The sequence below is a fragment of the Bos taurus genome, chromosome 22 (assembly GCF_002263795.3).
Source record: "Bos taurus isolate L1 Dominette 01449 registration number 42190680 breed Hereford chromosome 22, ARS-UCD2.0, whole genome shotgun sequence".
Lineage (NCBI taxonomy): Eukaryota > Metazoa > Chordata > Mammalia > Artiodactyla > Bovidae > Bos > Bos taurus.
In genome coordinates, this window is record NC_037349.1 from 6351413 (window position 1) to 6376115 (window position 24703).

Genomic DNA, 24703 nt, shown 5'->3' on the forward strand with positions numbered 1-24703 from the left:
GCATGAGCCAACAAAATAGAAACAACAAAAAAAAGAGGCAGAAGAGTAAGAAGGAACAAAAACAGTCACTGATTGTACATGTGACCATTTTACAGAAAACAAAAAGAAAATTAGTGAGCCCAAAGTTGCCAGATATACGATAAACTTAGAAAAGTCAACAGCGTTCCTCTGTATCGACAATAACCAGAAAATATAGTAGAAAATAAGATATTCATAATAACAATAAAAACTCTGATGTACAGGTATTAATCCAATCAGGAGTACATGAAACTTTCATTCAGAAGTTCTTTTAATCCTGTGGAAAAAAATTCATGAAGGATTAAGAAAATGAAGACACACAGGCCAGGTGAATGAATGGAGCAACACCTTTATAGTGTTTATAGTTGACCTGGTGGCTCAGAGGATAAAGCATCTGCCTGCAATGCCGGAGACCCAGGTCGATCCCTGGGTCGGGAAGATCCCCTGAAGAAGGAAATGGCAGCCCACTCCAGTATTCTTGCCTGGAGAATCCCATGGACAGAGGAGCCTGGCGGGTTACAGTCCACAGGGTCGTAAAGAGTCAGACATGACTGAGCGACTTCACTTCATTTTATAGATGTCACATCTCCCAAATAATTATATCATTTTTCTAATAAAAATTCCAGTGGGATTTCTTGAGCAACTCAACAAATTCAGTATAATACATGCTGCTGCTGCTAAGTCACTTCAGTCACGTCCAACTCTGAACGACCTCATAGACGGCAGCCCACCAGGCTCCCCCGTCCCTGGGATTCTCCAGGCAAGAACACTGGAGTGGGTTGCCATTTCCTTCTCCAATGCAGGAAAGTGAAAAGTGAAAGTAAAGTCGCTCAGTCGTGTCCGACCCTCATCGACCCCATGGACTGCAGCCTTCCAGGCTCCTCCGTCCATGGGATTTTCCAGGCAAGAGTACTGGAGTGGGGTAGAAGAATAAAGGTTTATGAAGGGTCAAGTAAATTTTTTCAGAAAAATAAGAGGGGATCACGCTCCCAACAGATGCAAATACTAAAAATAGCAAAACCACAGTGATTATATGTGGTATTCGTGCAGGAACTAGCAACTGCATTAGAAACTAGAAAAGAGGGTGTGAGATATGTTTACATATACATGAGAATCTGGTATATTACCAATACAGCACCATAAATCAGTAATGGTGGTGGTTTAGTTGCCAAGTTGAGTCCAACTCTTTTGTGACCCCACGGACTGTAGCCCACCAGGCTTCTCTGTCTATGGGATTCTCCAGGCAAGAATACTGGAGTCAGTTGCCACTTCCTTCTCCAGGGGATTTTTCTGACTCAGGGATCGAACCTGTGTCTCTTACATTGGTAGACGGGTTCTTTACCACCGAGCCACCAGGGAACCCCCTACCATAAATCAGTAGGACAGCACAAATGTTACTGGGAAAAGCAAAAATATGGTTGGTTTGCTGCCTTACAGGGTATATACAGAGGCAAAAATCTAAATGTAAAAAAGCAGAAACACAAGCTAACAAAAGACAGGGTAGGAGCACAACTCTGTAATTTGTAGATAAGCATTTCTGAATCAAGACCAAAAGCTCAAGTCACAAGCAGAACAATTTGATGGACTTGACTACACGGTGAATGAGTTTTGGTTCCATGAGGAAACTGGAAAGATCACAAGTGTGCAGAGACTGGGAGAAGACAGATTAATATTAGAATATAAAAGGTACTCCTAGAAAAAGAAGTCAGAATATACTGTAGAAGAGGTGCATATGATAAGAACAGGCATTATACAGAAGGAGACTCCTGAGTGGCTAACAATGTATCAAGATAATCAGAGAAATACACGTTAAAATAACCAGGAGATTCTACATCCACCAGATTTGCCCAAACATTCCCAAATAATGGAAAAGAAAGGAAGAAACTGGACCCCTGCAATGCTAGTGGGAGGACAGACTGGTACAGCCATTCTGGTAGCAATGCAGCAGAATTTTGTGAAAATAGAGATATATGTTCCTTACGATCCTCAAACGTTCTGGGCAGGCACCCAATGAACATGCTCCCAGTCAGGGTATATACAGGGATACAAACATACATACAGGGTATATACAGGGATACATACAAAGGGTGGAGAGTTTGAGCCAATGTAGGTGTACAGCAGTAAGAATCTATAAATAACAGACCTCACACAATAATATACATGCAACAGTTAGAAGACATGACTTTGAGGTACACAGAGCAACATCAGTAAAATTTAAAACATACTTTTGAGTTAGAAAACTGTAAGACAACAGTAAGGATAATACTACTCACGTTAAGTTCAAAACACAGATACAAGGCAAACAAAGACCTGGGTATATCCTAGGAATTGGTACCGACAGGGATGAGGGGAATGAAAGTGGAGGAAAAAAGAAAATAATTATAAGAGTTGCCTTAAAAAAATTTTTTAAGAGAAGACTTGTTTGGACTGATGAGCTTTCCATGACCCAGTAATGATGGTTTTAACTTTATTTACAAGTATATTTATAATAGCTAACACTTACATGACACCCAGAAACAGTATGGACTTAACAGAAGCAGAAGATATTAAGAAGAGGTGGCAAGAATACACAGAAGAACTATACAAAAAAGATCTTCATGACCCAGATAACCATGATGGTGTGATCCCTCACCTAGACCCAGACATGCTGGAGTGTGAAGTCAAGTGGGCCTTAGGAAGCTTTACTACGAACAAAGATAATGGAGGTAATGAAATTCCTGCTGAGCTATTTTAAATCCTAAAAGATGATGCTATGAAAGTGCTACACTCTATATGCCAGCAAATTTGGAAAACTCAGCAGTGGCCACAAACTGGAAAAGATCAGTTTTCAATTCTAATCCCAAAGAAGGGCAACGCCAAAGAATGCTCAAACTACCATACAACTGCACTCACTTCACATGCTAGCAAGATAATGCTCAAAATCCTTCAAGCTAGGCTTCAACAGTATGTCAACAGAGAACTTCCAGATTTAGAAAAGGCAGAGGAACCAGAGATCAAATTGCCAACATCAGTTGAATCATAGAAAAAGCAAGACAATTCCAGAAAAACATCTATTTCTGCTTTATTGACTATGCTAAAGCCTTTAACTGTGTAGATCACAACAAACTGTGAAAAATTCTTAAAGAGATGGGAATACAAGACCATCTTACCTGCCTCCTAAAAAACCTGTATGCAGGTCAAGAAGCAACAGTTAGAACCGGACATGGAACAGACTGGTTCAAACTTGGGAAAGGGGTATGTCAAGGTTGTATATTGTCACCCTGCTTATTTAACTTATACGAAGAGTACATCATGTGAAATGGCAGGCTGGAAGAATCACAATGTAGAATTAAGATTTTTGAGAAGAAATATCAATAACCCCAGATATGCAGATGACACCACCCTTATGGTAGAAAGCGAAGAGGAACTAAAGAGCCTCTTGATGAAGGTGAAAGAGGAGAGTGAAAAAGCTGGCTTAAAACTCAACATTCAAAAAACGCAGATCATGGCATCCAGTCCCATCACTTCATGGCAAATAGATGGGGAAACAGTGGAAACAGTGAGAGACTTTATTTTCTTGAACTTCAAAATCACTGCAGATGGTGACTACAGCCATGAAATTAAAAGATGCTTGCTCCTTGGAGGAAAAGTTATGGCCAACCTAGACAGCATATTAAAAAGCAGAGATATTACTTTGCCGACAAAGATCTGTCTAGTCAAAGCTGCAGTTTTTCCAGTAGTCATGTACGGATGTGAGAGCTGGACAATAAAAAAGGCTGAATGTGGAAAAATTGATACCTTCGAACTGTGGTGTTAGAGAAGACTCTTGAGAGTCCCTTGGACAGCAAGGAGATCAAACCAATAAATTCTAAAGGAAATCAATCCTGAATATTCATTAGAAGGACTGATGCTGAAGCTCTAATACTTTGGCCATCTGATGCAAAGGAAAGATTGAGAAAGACCCTGATGCTGGGAATGATTGAAGGTGAGAGGAGAAGGGGACGGCAGAGGATGAGATGGTTGGATGCCATCACCGACTCAATGGACGTGAGTTTGAGCAAGTTCTGGGAGCTGGTGATGGACAGGGAGGCCTGGCATGCTACATGCAGTCCATGGGGTCGCAAAGAGTCAGACACGACTGAGCGACTGAACAACAACATATGATACCCACTACACACCATAAACTGTTTTAAGTAATATACACCTTATATCACTTTATGATTTATAATAAAGGACTTAATAAATCTTCAAATAATGTAAATCGTTAAAGGTTTACAGTCCATCTTTATAACACCACGAGGTAGGTACTATGGTTTCCATTTCAGGAATGAGGCACAGAGAGACGCAGCAGTTTTCCTCCGGTCACACAGCTCAGAAACAATGGAGCTGAGACTCAAGTTCACAGGAGCAGCTTCTGCAGCCCATTGTACTAGCTAGAGTGATTCATCATTCTCTTCAACTGAGGTCTGAAAAAGTCACCACCCCTCTCTGTAACCATAACTAATAGCTTAGTTAGCATTTGGGGGGAAACTTCTTTTTAATATCAAAGCCCTATACAGCGTGCCCATTCTCCAATACTTAAATACTCAAATATTTAAATAATAAGCTCCTTAAGGCCAAAACACACTGATTTAATCATGTTCAATCAATTACCCATAATAATGGAGGCAGTGTGGTGTGTCTAGAGATGTCAAGGATAAAACACAGCTCACATTCTTCACAGCACTTAGTGCGTTTTCCCCAGAGGCAGTCTGTCCAGGCCCCACTGTCCTCCCAAGACCGTGACCTCTCCCAGGCCCAGGACGGTGTCTCACCAGCCACTGTGCACCCCGTGGAATCTGATACAGGCCTCATCTCGGGAGAACTACGAATGCAGTAAATGAGAGCAATGAATCCCTCAAGCCCAGTTTTCACCACGGATTACACCACTGCTCCCTGCCCAAAAACCTAATTTTAAAAATATCAACGACTCACTGAATATCTCCTCTCCTTTTCCAAGAGCCAGCAGAGTCTGGAAAAGATACCACTCCTGCTTAACTATACACAAGACCCAAAATGTTCAAAACGTAACCGCGTACAGCAGCAACCAACACACATTATTGAGAGATTCAACAGGTATGTATTGAGTGCCTACTATGTGCCAGGCAGGCTTCCCTGGTGGCTCAGACAGTAAAGAATCTGCCTGCAATGCCAGAGACCAGGGTTTGATCCCTGGGTAAGGAAGATCCCCTAGAGAAGGGAATGGCAACCCAGCACTCTTGCCTGGGAAATCCCATGGACAGAGGGGCCTGGCAGGTCCATGGGGTCACAAAGAGTCAGACACGACTGAGCGACTAAAACTTTCACTTTATTATGTGCCAGGCACTGCTCTGAGCAACAAAGACACAACAATAAACTAAATAGATGAACATCTCTGCCCTTATGGAAGCAGCCTTTTGGGGGAGACAAAGAGACAGCCATAAAAGGAAGTGTTATAGATATTACAGAATAACCTAAAACAGGAATAACAATTAAAGCAATACACAGTTGTTGTTTAGCTGCTAAGTCACGTCTGACTCTTTGTGACCCTATGGACTGTATCCTCCATGCTCCTCTGTCCATGGGATTCCCCAGGCAAGAATACTGGAGTGGGTTGCCATTCCCTTCTCCAGGGGATCTTCCCAACCCAGGGATCAAACTTGCATCTCCTTCACTGAAAGGCAGATTCTTTACCACTGAGCCATCAGGGAAGCCCAGACAAAGATAGGAGGGCTCTCCGATTTTAGACACGTGGCCAGGGAAGGCCTAGAGACAGGGTGACATTTGATTTAAAGAGCTGAGTGAAGCAAAGGAGTGAGCCACGATGACAACTGGGGGACAGCGTTCTAGGCAGAAATGCAACAGGTGGAAGGTCCTGGGGCAGGAGTCTACCTGGCATGTTTTAGAAAGGCGGACAGCATGTCTGGGGTGAAGTGAGCAAGGCCCAGAGCAGCAGGAGCTGAGGCCAGAGAGGGGAACGACTGGGAAAATGAGCTCCTGTACAAGACACCGCAGACAATGCCAGGCAAGCCACAGTACCTGGTGTCGCCTGGGCTGATTCAGACACTCAGAGTGATGAGCCAAAAGAACACTGGGTTCCATTAAGCTCTCTTCCTCAGGGCCACATTCAGGCATTACGTGGTCATTTGCATAGAATTTGCATATGTCTATACAGCACAGATCACATCTATTGGATCATTTTCATAGTAAAATTGTATTACTACTGCCCTGCAGATGGGCACTTCATGATTTATTCCCTTCCCTATTTCTTCCCACCTCTCAATATCATCGACCCAGAAGGTGTTTTATACCAGAAATGAATCATGGAACAAAAGGAGACTGCATGCCAAGAGATTCTATAAATGATCACCCCATAACATGTGGGGAAAGCAGCTCTTATTTTATGTTTCAACTTCTGTCACTTACAGCAGGTCAAGCCAGCAATGGGGATTAAAAAGTCCAGTGCAATTCTAAGACAGAGCATTTCAAGAAGCAAATGTGATTTTTTTCCTACAGTCAATAACTAATCTCTGACAGATGCACTCCTATCTACTTAGAGATCATGACCTCCTCCCCAAATGCTCAGGGACAAAAGCATGAAGCTCAAAAGGGCACTCTTACTTGGGTTTCAAAATGCTTCCTGTAGAAAAACATTCAATCACACCATTGTCAACATGCCTCAGCTGCATGCAGAATTCTACAGGATTCATGAAACAAATCCCACTGATTATGTATTTCAAGTTCAGTATCACCGTTGAAGTTAATATGGAAATGCAAGATTTGCTAATAGCTCAGGGAAGTTGGGTAAACAGCACCTGACTAACTCCACAGCAGAGCTTCCCAGGTGGCGCTAGTGGTAAAGAACCTCCCTGCCAATCCAGGAGACATAAGAGATGTGGGTTCAATCCCTGGGTCCGGAAGAGCCCCTGGAGGAGGGCACAGCAACCCACTCCAGTATTCTTGCCTGGAGAATACTGGATACTGAATCCCATGGACAGAGGAGACTAGTGGGCTATAGGCCACAGGGTTGCAAAGAGTCCAGACATGACTGAAGGGATTTAGCATGCATGCATGCAACCCACAGGAAGCTAGTTTTCCTGAAAACGCTGTATCTGATCAGAAACTTTGAAGCTATTGGTATCTGGCCCTATCCTTGCCGATGGACTTATTATATGCATGTAACAGACACATGTCAATATCCTGCACCTAAGTGAAGTGTTTAGTTGCTTCAGTCATGTCTGACTCTGCAACCCCATGGACCGTTGCCTGGCAGGCTCCTGAGTCCATGGGATTTCCAAGTCTAGAATGCTGGAATGGGTTGCCATTTCCTTCTCCAGGAGATCTTTCCAAGCCTGGGATCTTCCCAATCCAGGGATCAAACCTGTGTCTCCCACATTGCGGAAACACTCTTTACCACTGAGCCATCATTCCTCCTCCCTAATTTTCTGAAAAGCACTTCTTACTAAAGAGGAACAAACTGTAAGTTCACAAAGTGAAGTCGCCCAGTCGTGTCTGACTCTCTGCGACCCCACGGACTGTAGCCTACCAGGCTCCTCAGTCCATGCAATTTTCAAGGCAAGAGTACTGGAGTGGCTGCCATTTCCTTCTCCAGGGGATCTTCCGGACCCAGGGATTGAACCTGGGTCTCCCTCATTACAGGCAAACGCTTTACCATCTGAGCCATCAAGGTGGGAGGAAAGTTCACAAGCTTATGCTAAAACTAAGCTAGGCTTTTTATTATTTTTATTATTAATTTTTATTGGAGTAGAGTTGCTTTACAATGTTGTGTTAGTTTCTGATGTAAAGCAATGTGAATCAGTTATATGTTAACATATATCCCCTCTTTTGGGGATTTCCTTCCCGTCTAGGTCACTATAGAGCACTGAGTTCCCTGTATACAGTAGGTTCTCATTAGTTAATATCTGTTTTACACATAGTATCAATAATGTATATGTGTCAGTCCCAATCTCCTAGTTCATTCCACCCCTGCCCTTTCCCCCTTGGTACCCATATGTTTGATCTCTATGTCTGTGTCTCTATATCTGCTCTGCAAATAAGATTTAAAACACAAAGGAATTTCGACTTTGTGTCTAGAATTTTTAAGAAGCCAGACACAAGACTTGACAAGTATACAGAGCCCAAAAGATTATTTTCCCCTGCAACTGATTTCTGTACCACAAAGGAAAGAACGAGACTCACTCTCTGGTCTCTCCATTTTTCTCAAAGAATCTGAGACAGGGTGTCATTAGAAGTGTAAGTGGTTTAAGCACTTGGCCCCATCATTCCAATCAGTGAAATCTGCAGGACCTGGTCCAGCAAATAAGTATCTGGCAAAGCTGAAGAGCCAGAAGGACTCCCAGTGGGCACCAGTAATTTCCATGCAGAGAGTCTGTGGATGGAGTCATTAGAGGCAACCCAGAGAAAGGTTTAGGCAAGATTATACGTGAGGATTTTTGCAATGCCCAATCTCAGCATATCAGGTAGCAGAGTCAGAAAAGCTTCAGTGGATGTTCTCAATGTTCTCAATTTAACCAAGTAATTGAATTTCTCACCCTTTTCATTCCTCCCATCCACCCTCCAGCCCAGCAGGTGCTAACAGCTCCCAGCTCACATCACCCACCCCCAGCCCAGTGATGTCTGCACGCTTCTACCCGCCAGGTGAGCTGGGAGGGCGACAAAGAGCCAACTGGATATAGTCCCTACTCTGTTGAGGTTGGTATATGTATTATTTTAATGGAATAACTTACATGGTAAACTGACAAAATATAAAGATGAAAAATAATTCAGACATATAATGAACTCCTTACGAAATCACAAAGTCCTTATGAAACCAAGCTGGATAACTTGAAAAATGTCAACAGAGCTAAGTTGCTAGAAACTGCTGTTGACTTAGATGTGCTCGTGGCAGCTGTAAAATATTAGAAACCATTTCAAAAAATCTAGAAGGATTCTGTAATTAGTTTGCTCTGTTCTTTAAAGAAACCAAAACAGATTACAGGTGACTACATTATAGACATGCTTTCTACAGAAGAGAAGAAGCAGGCTTCTGCCAATAAACACAGGCTTGGTGAAAGGGCCTTGGAACTACATCGGAAGATTGGGATTTTAAGTTAAAATGGAATACATGTTTAAGGTTAGATTCCTAGCTTTTAGCCACTTGTTCATCTGGGGCTTTTTTAATATTGTAAATTGAAGGTTTCCTTTTCTTTAAATTGAAGTATCGCTGATTTACAATGTTAAGTTTCAGGTGCACAGCAAAGTGATTCAGTTATACATATACTATATATGTGTGTATATATTCTTTTTCAAATTCTTTTCCTTATAGATTATTATAAAATACTGAGTATAGTTCCCTGTGCTATACACTAGGTACCTGTTGATTATTTTATGTATATTAACGTGTACATGATAATACCAAACCCCTAATTTACGCCCCCATCCTTTGCCCTCTGGTAATCGTAGGTTTGTTTTCTAAATCTGTGAGCCTATTTCTGTCTGCAAAACAAGTTCATTTGTGCCACTTGTTTAGATTCCACGTATAAACAATACCATGTGATGTTTTCTTCCTCTGTCTGGCTTATTTTATTTAGTACGGTCATCTCTAGGGCCATCCATGTTGCTGCAAATGGCACTACTTCATTCCTTTGACGGCTGAGCAATATTTCACTGTATACATGCACCACATATTTATCCATTCCTCCACTGATGGACATTTAGGTTGCTTCCTTGTCCGGGCTATTGTATATAGTGCTGCAATGAACACTGGGGTGCATGTATCTTTTCAAACGACAGCTTTCTCCAGATGCAGGCCCAGGAGTGGCCTTAGTGGATCTTATGGTAACTATTTTTAGTCTTTTACAGCCTCCATACTGTTCTCCATATTTAGCCAACTGCTGTTCACTCAGAGAGAGCACCTCCAAGTCATCAGCTGAGAGAACTTCTCCTGGAGTGTCAGCCCTGGGGTTAAACCCTGCTCTGCAGTGAGCGAGCATGAACCCACTGGAGCCAACACTGGCTCAGCCAAGAGCTCCCGGCGCATCACAGGGGAGGCAGAACAGGCTCCAGGTGCGTCTACACCTGGGCAGGTCGGCTACACGTTAACACTCAGGGGACAGGGCGGAGGGCAGCCTGACCCTCGTGGGCAACGTGGATGCAAAGTTGTTGGGTGTTACAGACACAACAGGTCCTTCTAGGACTCAAACTGCTTCTGGGCTAATGTCTCCCTGTTACAACAGACTCGAGAGCACACGAAGGGAGAGTTCAACTCTGACTGCTCCCCGCAGGATGGTACACGAGAGATTTTCCTCCTCATTCCTCACTGTCTCTAGAGACCCCACTACCTGCTGAAGAGTTCAAAGCAGTCATTTTTAACAAGAGGGTTTTGTCTTGTATTAAAATTGGCTAATTGGCTTCCTGCTGTTTTAACACTTAGTAACTTGAAGAGATCAAGCGACTTAATTCCATCAAAATGAGTAACAGGAGAAAAAAGACAGGAAAGCACTGGGACAAGTACAGGACCTTCACAGAACCTGACTGAGAAAATCCTCTGTGAGCAGATACTAGCCTTTCTTGGTATTCCTCAAGCTCTGAGAGACAAAGCAGCAGTGGGCACCAAACTCGAGATGGGGGATGTAGAAATGACATGTGCCAGACCCACATATGTCCTGCCTTCCTTCCATCCTCCCAGCCCACTTTTTCATTCCAACAGTTTCTGAGGCATCCAGCAGTGCCCAGATGCTAGTACCAGCCTTGGCTGAGCCATTTAAAACCTCCTACTCAAGACTTCCTTGGCGGTAAAATGGTTAAGCACACCCAATGCAGGGGGCCCAGGTTCGATCCCTAGTTAGGGACCTACATCCCACGTGCTGCAACTAAGAGCTCACATGCCACAAATAAAGAGCTCACATGCTAAAACAAAGACCCACTGCGGTCAAATTAATTAATTAAAATTTTAAAACTACTTTCTGACCTGGGGCTACTCTATGGGAGCCAATTCAAAAAGTCGATAGGAATCAACTTTCAAGAGGTACAAGGCAGGTTTCAAGAGCAAACTTAGAACTGCAGGAGAAGGACCTTCCTGGCGGTCCAGTGGTTAAGACTCCACGCTTCCACTGCAGGGGATGCAGGTTCAATCCCTGGTCAGGGAACCAAGATACCACATGCCATGCAGTGCAGCTAAAAAAAGTGAAGAAACTTTCTGGTGGTCCAGTGGTTAAGAATGTACATGTCAATGCAGGGGACACAGGTTCGATCCTTGGTACAGGAGGATGCCACATGCCAGGGGGCAGCTAGGCCCATGCTCCACAACTGCTGAAGCCCTCAGCCTGTGCTCTGCAGGAAGAGAAGCCCCCAGTGAGAAGCCCACACACCACACCCAGAGGAGGCCCTGCTCGCGACACCTACAGAAAGCCCATCGCAGCAAAAACGAATAAATAATTTTTTTAAAGTGCAAGAGAAAATTCTTGATCACTGGGTTTTGGGAGCCAGTGGATAAATGATCCCATCCTCTAAACCTGGGGTGGAGTTGAGCATCTTTTCATGTGTTTGTTAGCCATCTGTATGTCTTCTTTGGAGAAATGTCTATTTAGTTCTTTGGCCCATTTTTTGATTGGGTCATTTATTTTTCTGGAGTTGAGCTGGAGGAGTTGCTTGTATATTTTTGAGATTAGTTGTTTGTCAATTGCTTCATTTGCTATTATTTTCTCCCATTCTGAAGGCTGTCTTTTCACCTTGCTGATAGTTTCCTTTGATGTGCAGAAGCTTTTAAGGTTAATTAGGTCCCATTTGTTTATTTTTGCTTTTATTTCCGATATTCTGGGAGGTGGGTCATAGAAGATCCTGCTGTTATGTATGTCAGAGAGTGTTTTGCCTATGTTCTCCTCTAGGAGTTTTATAGTTTCTGGTCTTACGTTTAGATCTTTAATCCATTTTGAGTTTATTTTTGTGTATGGTGTTAAAAGATGCTCAACATCACTCATTATCAGAGAAATGCAAATCAAGACCACTATGAGGTACCATTTCACACCAGTCAGAATGGCTGCGATCCAAAAGTCTACAAATAATAAATGTTGGAGAGGGTGTGGAGGAAAGGGAACCCTCTTACACTGTTGGTGGGAATGCAAACTAGTACAGCCACTATGGAGAACAGTGTGGAGATTCCTTAAAAAACTGGAAATAGAACTGCCTTATGATCCAGCAATCCCACTGCTGGGCATACACACTGAGGAAACCAGAAGGGAAAGAGACACGTGTACCCCAATGTTCATCGTAGCACTGTTTATAATAGCCAGGACATGGAAGCAACCTAGATGTCCATCAGCAGATGAATGGATAAGAAAGCTGTGGTACATATACACAATGGAGTATTACTCAGCCATTAAAAAGAATACATTTGAATCAGTTCTAATGAGGTGGATGAAACTGGAGCCTATTATACAGAGTGAAGTAAGCCAGAAGGAAAAACACCAATACAGTATACTAACGCATATATATGGAATTTAGAAAGATGATAACAATAACCCTGTGTACGAGACAGCAAAAGTGACGCTGATGTATGGAACAGTCTTATGGACTCTGTGGGAGAGGGAGAGGGTGGGAAGATTTGGGAGAATGGCATTGAAACATGTAAAATATCACGTATGAAAAGAGATGCCAGTCCAGGTTCAATGCACGATACTGGATGCTTGGGGCTGGTGCACTGGGACGACCTGGAGGGATGGTATGGGGAGGGAGGAGGGAGGAGGGTTCAGGATGGGGAGCACATGTATACCTGTGATGGATTCATTTTGATGTTTGGCAAAACTAATACAATTACGTAAAGTTTAAAAATAAAATAAAATTAAAAAAAATAAAATAAACCTGGGGTGGAGAATTCTGAAGCACATTCCTACACCGGTGAATGGTGATTCTGGTTTCATCGCCCTCAGGGGTAACCAGCACAATAACCTGATTTTTGGCTGCCTCTGTCAATTTCCGTATCTCCCTCCTGCCGGTCTCCCTAACTCCACAATCCTGCACGCAAGCCTTCATCTCTCAGGCTCTGCCCTGTGGGAGAACCTACCAAAAACTAACTAAGCAAACTCCAGAAGATAGTGAAGGACAGGGAAGCCTGGTGTGCTGTAGTTCATGGGGGCGCAGAGAGTTGGACACGACTTAGCAACAGAACAACAACAACCAAAAACAATAGCTATGCTCTGTTACATGGGACAGAGAAGGCGATGGCACCCCACTCCAGTACTCTTGCCTGGAAAATCCCATGGACAGAGGAGTCTGGTGGGCTGCAGTCCATGGGGTCTCAAAGAGTCGGACACGACTGAGCGACTTCACTTTCACTTTTCACTTTCATGCATTGGAGAAGGAAATGGCAACCCACTCCAGTGTTCTTGCCTGGAGAATCCCAGGGACGGGGGAGCCTGGTGGGCTGCCATCTCAGGGGTCGCACAGAGTCGGACACGACTGAAGTGACTTAGCAGTAGCAGTTACATGGGAAAAGGGGATGCTGGCTTTAATGTCATCAAACCTGGTATTTGCTGACCCTCTTCTTCTCTTTCCCACCCAGATTTACTCTCCTAGGCTGACATCAGCATGACATCACATTTCATTTCCTCCTTCCATCTTTAAAGAACTATATTGAGGAATACAGAGTTAAATTTCCAGACAAGGGCCCAATCTAGAGACTGTCAATAGAATATAACTAATTAAAAAGTTCATGGTAGGATACTTCCAGGACATGGGGAGCCACACATTTAATGGTCCCACAGTTGCCAACAGCCCTGGACCCTCAGGTGTGAGTCAAAAAAAACAAGGTAGCCTCTCAGAACTTCCCCAGTAGTCCAGTGGCTAAGACTCCAGACTCCCAGTGCAGGGGGCCTGGGTTCGATCCCTGGTCAGGGAACTAGATCCCTCATGCTGTTACTAAGACCCAGTGCAGTCAAATAAATTATATATATATATATATATATATTTCTTTAAAAGGCAGACCCTCTCTGAAGCAATGGCAGGGACTGTGGGACCTGGGGCTGTGGGACTAAGATCTGCTGACAGGCAGAGCAGTAAAGGACTCAGTGAGCAGTTGTTACAAGACCAATGAGACTCTGTCTTCTATTTTCCACCACACATAGAAGATGCTGAACTAGGATTCCTGGAACAAAGTACCAATCACTCTCAATTGGGCAAAAGACTCTCCAACTTTGGGATGGTGACCAAAATCAATATGAAGCAGAGAAATGCTTTGCAGGCAGCAATATGTGTGGGTTCCCACAGAGAGCTCCCAGGATCTAAGTGGTCTTCCTCAATCTATGATTTTACTTTACAACCTAGGGCGTGAGGAGCAAGATGAAAGCCTCAACCAGAACTGAAAACAAGTTCTCACACAAATACACATACACATCCACAAATATTCACAGTAGTGCTATTTACAAGAGCCAAAAGGTAGGGCCATAAGTTTTTATGGAACTTATTTTAAGGCTGATCTTACTTCTCCTTCATGCAGGCAGAACTGTAAACCCAGGAATAAAAACTGGAAGGCATTTACAAACCTCAGCTCAAGTTCTCGTAGTAAAACCAACACAAGAATAAAAACTATTTGCACAAACGATCACAAATTGCTAACATTGGGAGTTCTACGTTGGCAAAACTGTGTCATTCTTTCCTCTATTTCCCAAGCTTTCTTATATCCCATTATACTACTTTCATAATTGAAGAACTTAAATTAAGTCTATTGTCCTGGAATCTCCCCTGATGCTGACTGTATTATACATAGCACAGAAACTCAGGAGACAGTGCAGATTTCAGCCCGTGATGCTGCCAGGCACAGGTTCCAATCAGCAAGCGTGAAGAGACACTCTCACACAAGTCCAGGTACCCCAGAGAGAGGGAGGTGTGGGCCAACCGACTCTCGTCCGAGATCCCCACGCCTCTGTGGGCGCCCCAGGCAGGTTCCCTTGGTCCCAGCATTGCCCCACTGACAGTTTCCTGCTAATGTGAGCATCCCTTCATGACCTGAGAAGGATCCCGCGCCTCTGAGTGGGTCAGGGCCTAGAGAAGATGTGATGGGTTGCCTCGCGGAGGGCAACTCTGGGGCAGCTAAACAGTGATACAGTAAGAAACGGCTATTTTTAAAACCCTACTTGAAACAATTCCTCTGACGCTGGTGGCTAAATATAAATATCCTGCTCTCTCGACCTTCCTCTGGGGCAAATCAGAAGGCTTTTCCCCAGTCACCCTTCTCCTCTGCAGCCTCTGAGGCCACCCAGCATTCCCGGCCTTTCAAAGTTTACCAGATGATACACCCTCTCCAGATACCTCCTGCATCTGCACACACAGCCTTTTTCTCACGAAGTCTTCTAGTCATCCTTGACCAGCAGCTGTGGGTGAACACTGAGGGCCAGTCCACAATTCTTTGCATGTACGTTTTAATCCCTGGGTCAGGAAGATCCCCTGGAGGAAGACATGGCAACCCACTCCAGTATTCCTGCCTGGAGAATCCCCACGGACAGAGGAGCCTGACGGGCTACGTCCGTGGGGTCGCAAAGAGTTGGACATGACTGAAGTGACTTAGCATGCAGACACCTTTCTCTACAAAGGACACTTTCTATCTGTGTCTTCAACTGTTGCCTTTACTCGGAGGAATTACAAATACCCAATGTCAGCCCTCAAACGAACTCCAGATTTCCAATCATCTATAAGATGCCTTCACTTGAATTTATTTACAAAACAGAAATAAGAGTAACAGAGATAGAAAACAAACAGGGTTTCCAAGGGAGAAAGGGGGGATTAGTGGGAGACTGAGACTGACATATACACAGTGCTACATATAAAATAGGTAACTAAAAAAGGCCTGCTGTATAGCACAGGAAACTCTACTCAATAGTCTGTAATGACCTATATGGGAAAAGAATTTAAAAAACAGTGGACACATGTATAACGGAGCCACTTTGCCTATGCATCAGAAAAGTGTACAGCGCTTTTGTGTATAAATGCATATACAATGTACATTACATTGTATAAATGTACATTACAGTGTACATTACATAATGTACATTAAAAATCAACTATACTCCAATAAAAATTAATTCCAAAAAAATGCCTTCACTTAAAGGACCCTTCTCTCTGCCCTGTTTCCCCCTTTCTTACATCATCATCCATCCATTTCTTACATCATCCATCACAGGCTGGCTTCTCCTGGCCCAGACGCCATTCACTGCTACTGCTAAGTCACTTCAGTCGTGTCCGACTCTGTGCAACCCCTGAGATGGCAGCCCACCAGGCTCCCCTGTCCCTGGGATTCTCCAGGCAAGAACACTGGAGTGGGTTGCCATTTCCTTCTCCAATGCAGGAAAGTGAAAAGTGAAAGTGAAGTCGCTCAGCTGTGTCTGACTCTGAGAGACCCATGGACTGCAGCCTACCAGGCTCTTCCGTCCATGGGATTTTCCAGGCAAGAGTACGGAGTGGGGTGCCATTGCCTTCTCCGGACGCCATTCACAGGTCATCCTAAATCCTCCCCACTCTAGTTCTCACTATTCATGTCTAGTTTTCCCTGTTCAGAGTTCTCCATTCCTGTCCCACTCTCCGCCACCACCCCAGTCCACATCTGTGCTGACCCAAGGAAGTCCTCCAAACAGGTGGTCGGAACTGGGCCTCCTCCACACAGAAGCGTGCATATTGGGAGATACAAAATTGAGCCCAATCAGGAAACTGGAGATTTCTCATGGGGAATTTAACTGGGAAAACTGGTTAAATAGAGAACGGAAGAACAGAAAGAACCACCAGAGAAGGGTGAAGCATCCTGGAGGTTCGCGCAACCTCTAGGTTGCCTTTAGGGTTGGAGGGATCCTAGCGAGAAGGTTGGGAGCAGCATCCAGAGAGGGCTGGACGCCATAGGCAGGCACTGAGCGGGGCCACGCCCACCTCTGGAGGCAGGACATGGACAGCCACGCCCATCCTCCTTGCCCAGACACTGAGCGGGGCCACGCCCACCTCTGGAGGCAGGACATGGACAGCCACGCCCATCCTCCTTGCCCAGACACTGAGCGGGGCCACGCCCATCTCTGGAGGCAGGACATGGACAGCCACGCCCACCCTCTTTCCCCAGCGCCGTGGCCCACCCAGCTTCCACTCCACAGGCTGAATTGGCTGGAACCCAGAGCAAGGCATCCCTTAAAGGCCTTCCTGACAAAAAGCCAAACAGGCAAATCTGTGCCCTGTGAGGTTATTCACAATCGTTTTACATGCCAGGACACCTGCCATAAATGTCTGGTGTTTGCTTGTTAGGTCCTGAGGGGGGGGTGGTTATAGAGACTGGCCTAAGTCTCTGTCATCTTTTCTCCAGGTCTCTGACCCTCCACCTTACCTCTTGCTGAACCACCCACCCTTTCTCAGGGACACACTGTTTTCTCTTATGCTGTCACTATTTGTTCTCCCTGCAAGAAATACGCGTTCCCCCAACCCCTTGTTCAAGTAATGGCTATATGGCAGGCACAAGGTCATAGCTAAAAACTCTCCTTGGTACAACTCTCCTTCCAAAGGTGAAGATCCCAGCTTCCATCAGGCTGGTTTTAACTCCACCCAGGGACTTTTTTCCTCAGTTCTTTAAAAAAAAACAAAAACAACTCATGCTCTACCACTCTCAACTCACCTGCTGTGTTTAAAACAAAAAGAAGCCTACTTTATGAAGAACAACTAGGTCCCCTGCCAGAGCCCATTCTCTTAATGGTGCTTTTACCCCAGAATCAGTGGGAGCAATGCCTGCCCCCCACATGCCCACTCCTTGCTGTCACCTCTCTGCCCATGTTGTAGGTTTAACACAGAATAGTTGGGAGCATTTCTAGCCAAAAGCTAAGGATGCCAGGCCATCTAAAAGCATGGCAAAATGGTCTGTAACACTGCCTTCCCACACATTAAAGTGGAGTTGGATAAAGAGTACAAACAACCTGCTACTCTTCTTATTTAATCATATTCTTGATCATGACATTCTCCTATCATTTAGGAAAAGCTGCAGGTAACAAAATTTATATGGGCCTGAAATTTAGGATCCTTTCAATAGCGAGAAATTCAGAGTTGAGTGGACCCAGAGTCCACTTGGTGATTCTTCCCACCCGTCTGCTCAGCCACCCTATGTGTAGTGGCTTTGGCCCAAAGCACAATCCCTCATGGTGACACACTGGCTGCCATTGCTCCAGGTTCCAAGTCATCACATGTGAATATCCAGAGTAGGAAGGAAGGGAGATGAGACTAAGGGACTTCCTCCTTCTGTAGCTTTCTTCTTTTACCAACCAGAATAAAAAAAATCCCCCTTCTGCCCACAGCAGCCTCCTCCTCATACCCCACTGCTCAAAATGGGTCTTGTGACCACCCCCAGCTACAGGAGGGGCTGATGGGTGAGTACTGGCCATGTGGGGCTCAGACCAAGCACAATTCATCGCTGGGCCTGAGACCACTGGCTGTGGAGCAAATCAGGGTTCCAGTGGCAAGAAAAAAGAAGGAATGGCTATCAGGCTAGCACTAAACATCTATGATCCCAGGCAGAGATCATTCTCCCCAGAATCATGTATTTAGGCTGCTTGAAAGAAAGAACACACTTTGAGTACACAGTAAGATGCCAAAATTCTCTTCATTGGGCTTTTGCAGCTATTCTTATTTACCTCAAAGTCATCTAGGAAGCTTCACAGGTGGCGCTAGTAGTAAAGAACCCACCTGCCAATGCAGGAGACTTAAGAGACACGTGTTTGATCCCTGGGTAGGAAAGATCCCCTGGAGAAGGAAATGGCAACCCACTCTAGTATTCTTGCCTGGAAAATTTCATGGACAGAGAAACCTGGCAAGTTCAAGTCTATGGGGTCATGAAGAGTCAGACATGACTGAAATGAAGCAGCTAAATAAGAGATAAATCTTATTCCTTCATTGTAACAGATTTGGTATATGACATACATGTAATAGACTCAACAAGTGCCTCAGACATGAAGACACGGAAAAACAAATATGTTATCTTGTCTTCCAAAACACACAAGGACAAATTCAGTGGAAATGTTAAACTTCCAGTTCATTTTCACCATCTCAAAAAAAGTAAAAAGAGCTCACAAGCCTGTCTGGCTCCATCTTTCTCAGAGATGAGATGAGCATGATGTCACTGCATCATGTCTATGACATTTGCCACATCTGCTCCCTAAATTCAGACCTTACCGACCCCACCATCTCCTGATCCTGAATCCTTCTGTCCTTCCAGGACACACAACCTCCATTCACACTGTGTCTTTTACCTGCCAGCCTCTTCCCAAGCCCACTCCAGCCCTTCTCTCTGCTGTAAATACCAGCTCACTCATGCTGGTTGAATCAGATCCCCCTAAAACTTCTCTCACCCTCCAGATAGAACAGAGGGGCCCTTCCTTTGGGACTGCACAGCACTGGGTTTTTATTTCAACCAGAAACATTTGTTCTAGATTATAACTTATTGTTTAGCCATCAAATTCCACACTGAACAGTCTCAATGCAGCAGCCACATGGAATCTGTTCTCATACCCTGGTGCTTGGAAACGTACCTAGCATATACACAGTAGAAGTCCAAAGAAGGGCTTTTTGTTTGCTTTTTTTTTTTTTTTAATATAAAGGGCATTTACCCCTCACAGGAAGTCCTTAAAATCTCTGTGGCCGGCTTCTGCTTGCTTCTTCTTCCTTTTTCTACCATCTTTCATTGTTATTCTACGGCTCAGTTAATAGGGTATGCTAAACTATAAACATGGAGGACTTCCCTGGTGGTTCAGGGGCTAAGACTCCACACTCCCAGTGCAGAGGGCCCAGGTTCGATTCCTGGTCAGGGAACTAGATCCCACAAGCTGCAGCAACTAAGAGTTCACTGCTGCTGCTAAGGCGCTTCGGTTGTGTCCGACTCTGTGCAACCCCACAGACGGCAGCCCACCAGGCTCCGCCCTCCCTGGGAATCTCCAGGCAAGAGTTCGCACGCCCCAACTAAGACCCGGTGCGGCCAAATATATAAATTAAAAAAAAAAAACAAAACTATAAACATGTCCACGATCCTTGGCAGTTCCTCCCATGGCAGGGGGAGAGGGTTGGTGTCTAGCTGGAAGTGACACTATGTCCGTTCCACTCCAAGGCTTCAAGAGGCCTTTCAGTTTCTGTTCTTGCTCCTTTGGGAACCCTGGCCAGCCACCTGTGACCAGAACCAGGGTGGCCTGCCAGGGGCTGAGAAACACTCTTCGACTCCCATCCTAACTGCCAGCCAGCAGCCAGTATTGTGAGTAAGGCCATCTACGAACACCAGGCCCAACCCACCTGCCATCTGACTAGACACGCAAGCAGACCGCACGAGAGCCACTGGGCTCAGCTCAGGCAAGACGAGAGGCTCAGCATGGCTGCAAGCTGAACAAAACGGTGGTGGTTTCAAGGCACTCTGTTTTAGGACGTCTGCTGTTTGTTACACAGAAGGAGGTACCTAGCACATGAGATCTCAGGATGAACTGGTAACACTGAAAGCTGGATAGGATCTGAGAACACCTTCCAGTCCAAATCTCTAAAAGGAAAAACGAAGGAGACAGTAAAAAAATATCATAAAACTATACTCCAATAAAAATTAATTTTAAAAAGAACAAAGGAAAACTGAGGCCCAGAGAAGCTGAACCACAAACTCCAGGCACACAGAGGCAAGAAAGACTGGGGGATCCCCTTGTTCTAGGACTCACAAGCCTTATCACTTCATAACACACATAAAGCAGGCCTTTCTCTACATTCAAGGGTCTATTATGTACCCAGAAAATGCTCACCAGGAGATTTATGAAGAGAATTATGACACATGCATTCCATTCCATGCAGCTGATTTTTTTTTAAAGACAGATTCATATACTGGCATGGAAAGATTTCCAGGACTATCATGTGACAAATAGAAAAGCAACCCTGTAAAATTCAAAACAGTTCATAAAAGAGGGCTTCATTTCCCTGTCTTGTAAGAAGTTGACTTTCAGGATGGGAACTGAACAGAAGGGCCGAAAGCAAGCAGAAAGCTTCCAACGTGTAAAAAAGCAAATCCAAACTCCACTTTCTGTCCACTCCCAACTGAAAATTAAGTGCAAAAGAAACATGCTTTCTTCTTTTCCGACAGAAACACAGAGGTCTGTAGCACACCCCCACCCCAAATCACCCTAATGGGCACCCTGAACACACAAAGCTGACAATTAAACTATTCGTCATCATAATTACAATATGAATAGCTACTCTCATTCAGCCTCTCTAAAAGTACTCATTTACTATTCTTGCAGTATCTCTACAAAACACGAGGCAGGCGGGCTCCACCTCTGTTACAGAGTAAGACCCTATAGTATAAAAGAAAGCAAACGGCTCAAGGTCAAGGCCCAGGGTGGCACCACCAGAACACCCCCATTTCCTGGCTCTCGGAGCTCAGCTGTCCCAACTCACGTGCTGTGTGCACATCATCCCGTATTTTGAGATGAGCAGGGGCAACTAACATGACGACTCATGCTGGCTTCGAAAGCCTGCAAATCTAAGCAGCCACCTGAGGTCAGTAGCTGAAGCAAGCAGCAAGTCTTCACAAGAGAGAAGACAGGATTTTTTTTTCTTATTTCCAAGGTCAACCAACTCTAGGACTCTTTCATTTCAAAAATCAGATTCTAAAGAAACACCTCAAGTTCAGTTATCCTGGACTGTGTGCACCACACTAGCGGAAAGAATATTTAAGCTTCAGATGTGCAGAGGATTCCCTGGTGGTCCAGTGGCTAAGACGCTGCAGTTTCACTGCAAAGGGCAGGGGTTCAAATGTGCAGAAATCCGGGGGCCCTGGGAGCCTCGACCATGTTGTCCAAGGTAGACATGAAGGGGCGTTGATGAGTAAATGTGCCCTTCAAACCCCTCCCCAGTTCTCAGGACCGCATTTACCTTCGATGAGCAGGGGTGAGGGGGGGGCAGGAAACTCCCTCCACCCCCACCCACAGTGGGATGAGGCAGGAAGACATGCTGCCGGGGGTCCTGACAGTGGCCGAGTGACAGCAGCCCACGGGGAGGCCCAGAGCCCCCGCCCAGAGCCCAGCCCGGATCACACACAGGCTGCCAAGCCTCATTCTCCAGCAAACAATCTCTCCGCTTCTCCACCCACCAGTGCAGCACTACACGTCGGGGAGACTCCACTTCAGAAACACGTGCCAGGGTGCCACCAGCTCTTCTCAGGTTTTTTGAGCAGAATCCTGGCTAGGGTACAAGGCTGAAGAGTGTGGGGTCCCCTTCACTCCATGGCTGGGCCTGGGGAACCCCCCCAACCCAAGATGGCTTGGTGGAGCGGGACTGCCAGTGCACCTGTGCTCCACTATTAAGCTCTCTTAGTTCTTCACTGCATCCCTCCTGGTGGGAGCGGCCCAGGAGTCTCGAGATGTGATGGAAGGGCTGTCTCATGCCTAGCAAGAGAACACGGGCTCTCCCAAGAGCAGAGGCTCTGGCCTGGCTGCGCCCCATGCACTGAAGCAGCTTTCCAGCAGCCTCAGGCCCAGAAGAGTCTCAGGGGAAGAGGCAACCGTGTGGGCGTGGCTTCAGGTCTCACCTGTGTTGTGGCCTAGCCCTGGGGCCACTGGACCTTCCTGAGCCTCAGTTTCCTCTTCGGTGAAGTCCTAGTGAGGTCGGGTGACACATACCTCCTAGGACTGTTGGGAGAATTATACGAGGCAGCTGTTCTCAACTAGGGGGGATTTCCTCCCCCAAGCCCCCTCCCCAGCAAGAAGCATCTGCAATCTGGAGACTGTTGTGGGTGTCAGCTCGTGTTGGGGGTGTTACTAGCATCTAGTGGGTGGAGGCCTGGGATACTGCAGAGTGTCTAACAGCACTCAGGATGCTCCTCACAACAAAGAATGGTGCAGCCAAAGATGGTGGCAGCGCAGATGCTGAGGAGCCCTGGCCACAGGTGATTTGTGTGGAAGGAATTTAGGAATTTCGGGACACCACTTATCACTATGATCATAAGAACATGTTCTTTTTTGGCATCTAAACAAACCATTTCCATGGAACAAAAATAGTTTCCTGTTGTCGTTCTTGTTTTTTTTTTACTATAATACATGATGCGGATCTAAGAACTTGGAGCTACCCTATAAGCTGTAAAGGAGAGTGTGCCAGGGAAAGTGTACTGCACACAGTAGGAGCTCAATAAATGCCTGCCATCCAGGGAACAGAGGAAACAGCTTTTGAATTTAAAGAGGTCTGCGGGTCTGCCAAGTAGCAGGGCTGAGGGGGATAAAAAGATGATGCCATTAAGAGAAGCTGCCGAGGGATCTCCCTGGTGGTTTAGGGGTTGAGGATCCACCTTGTAATGCAGGGGATGAGGGTTCGATGCTGGGTCAGGGAACTGAGATCCCACATGCCAAGGAGCAACTAAGCCCATGCGCCATAAGTACTGAAGCTTTGCACGCCATACCTAGAGAGACCACGCGCCCCAATGAAATATCCTACACAACATGACGAAGATCCCAAGTGCTGCAACTAAGACCCAACACAGCCAAATAAATAAATATTCTTTAAAGAACGAGAGAGTGAAGCTGCCAAGTAGGTGAATGAAAAAGATATATCTTAAATGCAGGTTTCAGCATCAGCAAACTTTTCCAATTGCCGACCTGGCTAAAGGGGGTTCCGAGGGAAGAAAGATCCTGAAGGTGAATGCCACCCTACTAATGGAACTCAGGGGTCACCGGAAATGTCCCTGTGTTCTGACTCCAAAGGGCTAGTCTCATAACCTCTCCAGCTGGGTGCCAAAGAGTCTGTGGGGGGCTGTGAAAGCAGCTAAGAATAGATGATGCTGGGGTAAAATTTGTGGTAGAGAACTAGGATCATCAAATCTGTACCACGGGCAAGAGAAGCTGGGGGTGTAGCTGGCTGGCAGAACCAAGAAAACTACAAAGAGGGGTTACACAGTCCCCCTGAGGACCCAAGCCCAGTGGGTGGGTGGGTTAGATGGATGCTCCAGCCCAGAACCAACTCCACTGACACCAAGGCCAAACTGCTCCATTCATTTTCCAAATACTTTCACTCTCCTACATTAACACACGAAAGATCTATTCCTTACATGTAAGATCTATTAATTACAAAACCCTCTTCCCTCCTGGGCCTAAGATCACCCTCCTTGGTAACACTAACACTTCCCTTTTGGGCAAGGCAGGCAGCTTAATTTTAAAATTATGCTCAAGAAGGTATGCAAAATTGTTGCACTTTATTAAGACAATAAAAACTCCCCAAACTTTATCGTTTTAATAAAAGCTGTTCTTAAACTGTGTTTTATTTACTTAATTTGATGGTGTGTTTCGGAGGGTGATGCTTTTACACTTAGTTTTAAGTACATGAAGGGTAATTATCTGTGAAAAATTCTAAAAGAAAAATAGCACTGCACTTAACAGAACATGAAAGTAAAATTGCCCAACAACAGGAAACAGGAAGATGGAGCCAAGAAGAGTAAATCCTCCGGTGGGCTTGTCCAGCTTTACTTCCTGAAGTTTATCAAACTCAAACCCACCGTATTGGATGCTTCCCCATACAGACCTGCTACTGAGAAACACACACAGAACCTCAGGATGCTCTGCTTCTCAAGCTGGGGCCGTTTCTACCTGAGGGTCTCAAAGGAAGATGACAGTCATCTCGCTTCTTACCCAACAATTTGGGGAAAGAAAGAAAACATGTTTAAATATTAAATCAA

The 24703-nt window shown here is 45.2% G+C and overlaps 1 protein-coding gene across 8 annotated transcripts in view; it reads right to left on the reverse strand.

Moving 5' to 3' along the window:
* The window catches only part of OSBPL10 (oxysterol binding protein like 10), a 362790-nt gene that overhangs the window by 214112 nt on the left and 123975 nt on the right, over positions 1 to 24703 (reverse strand). The gene's annotated exons all lie outside the window — the stretch shown is intronic.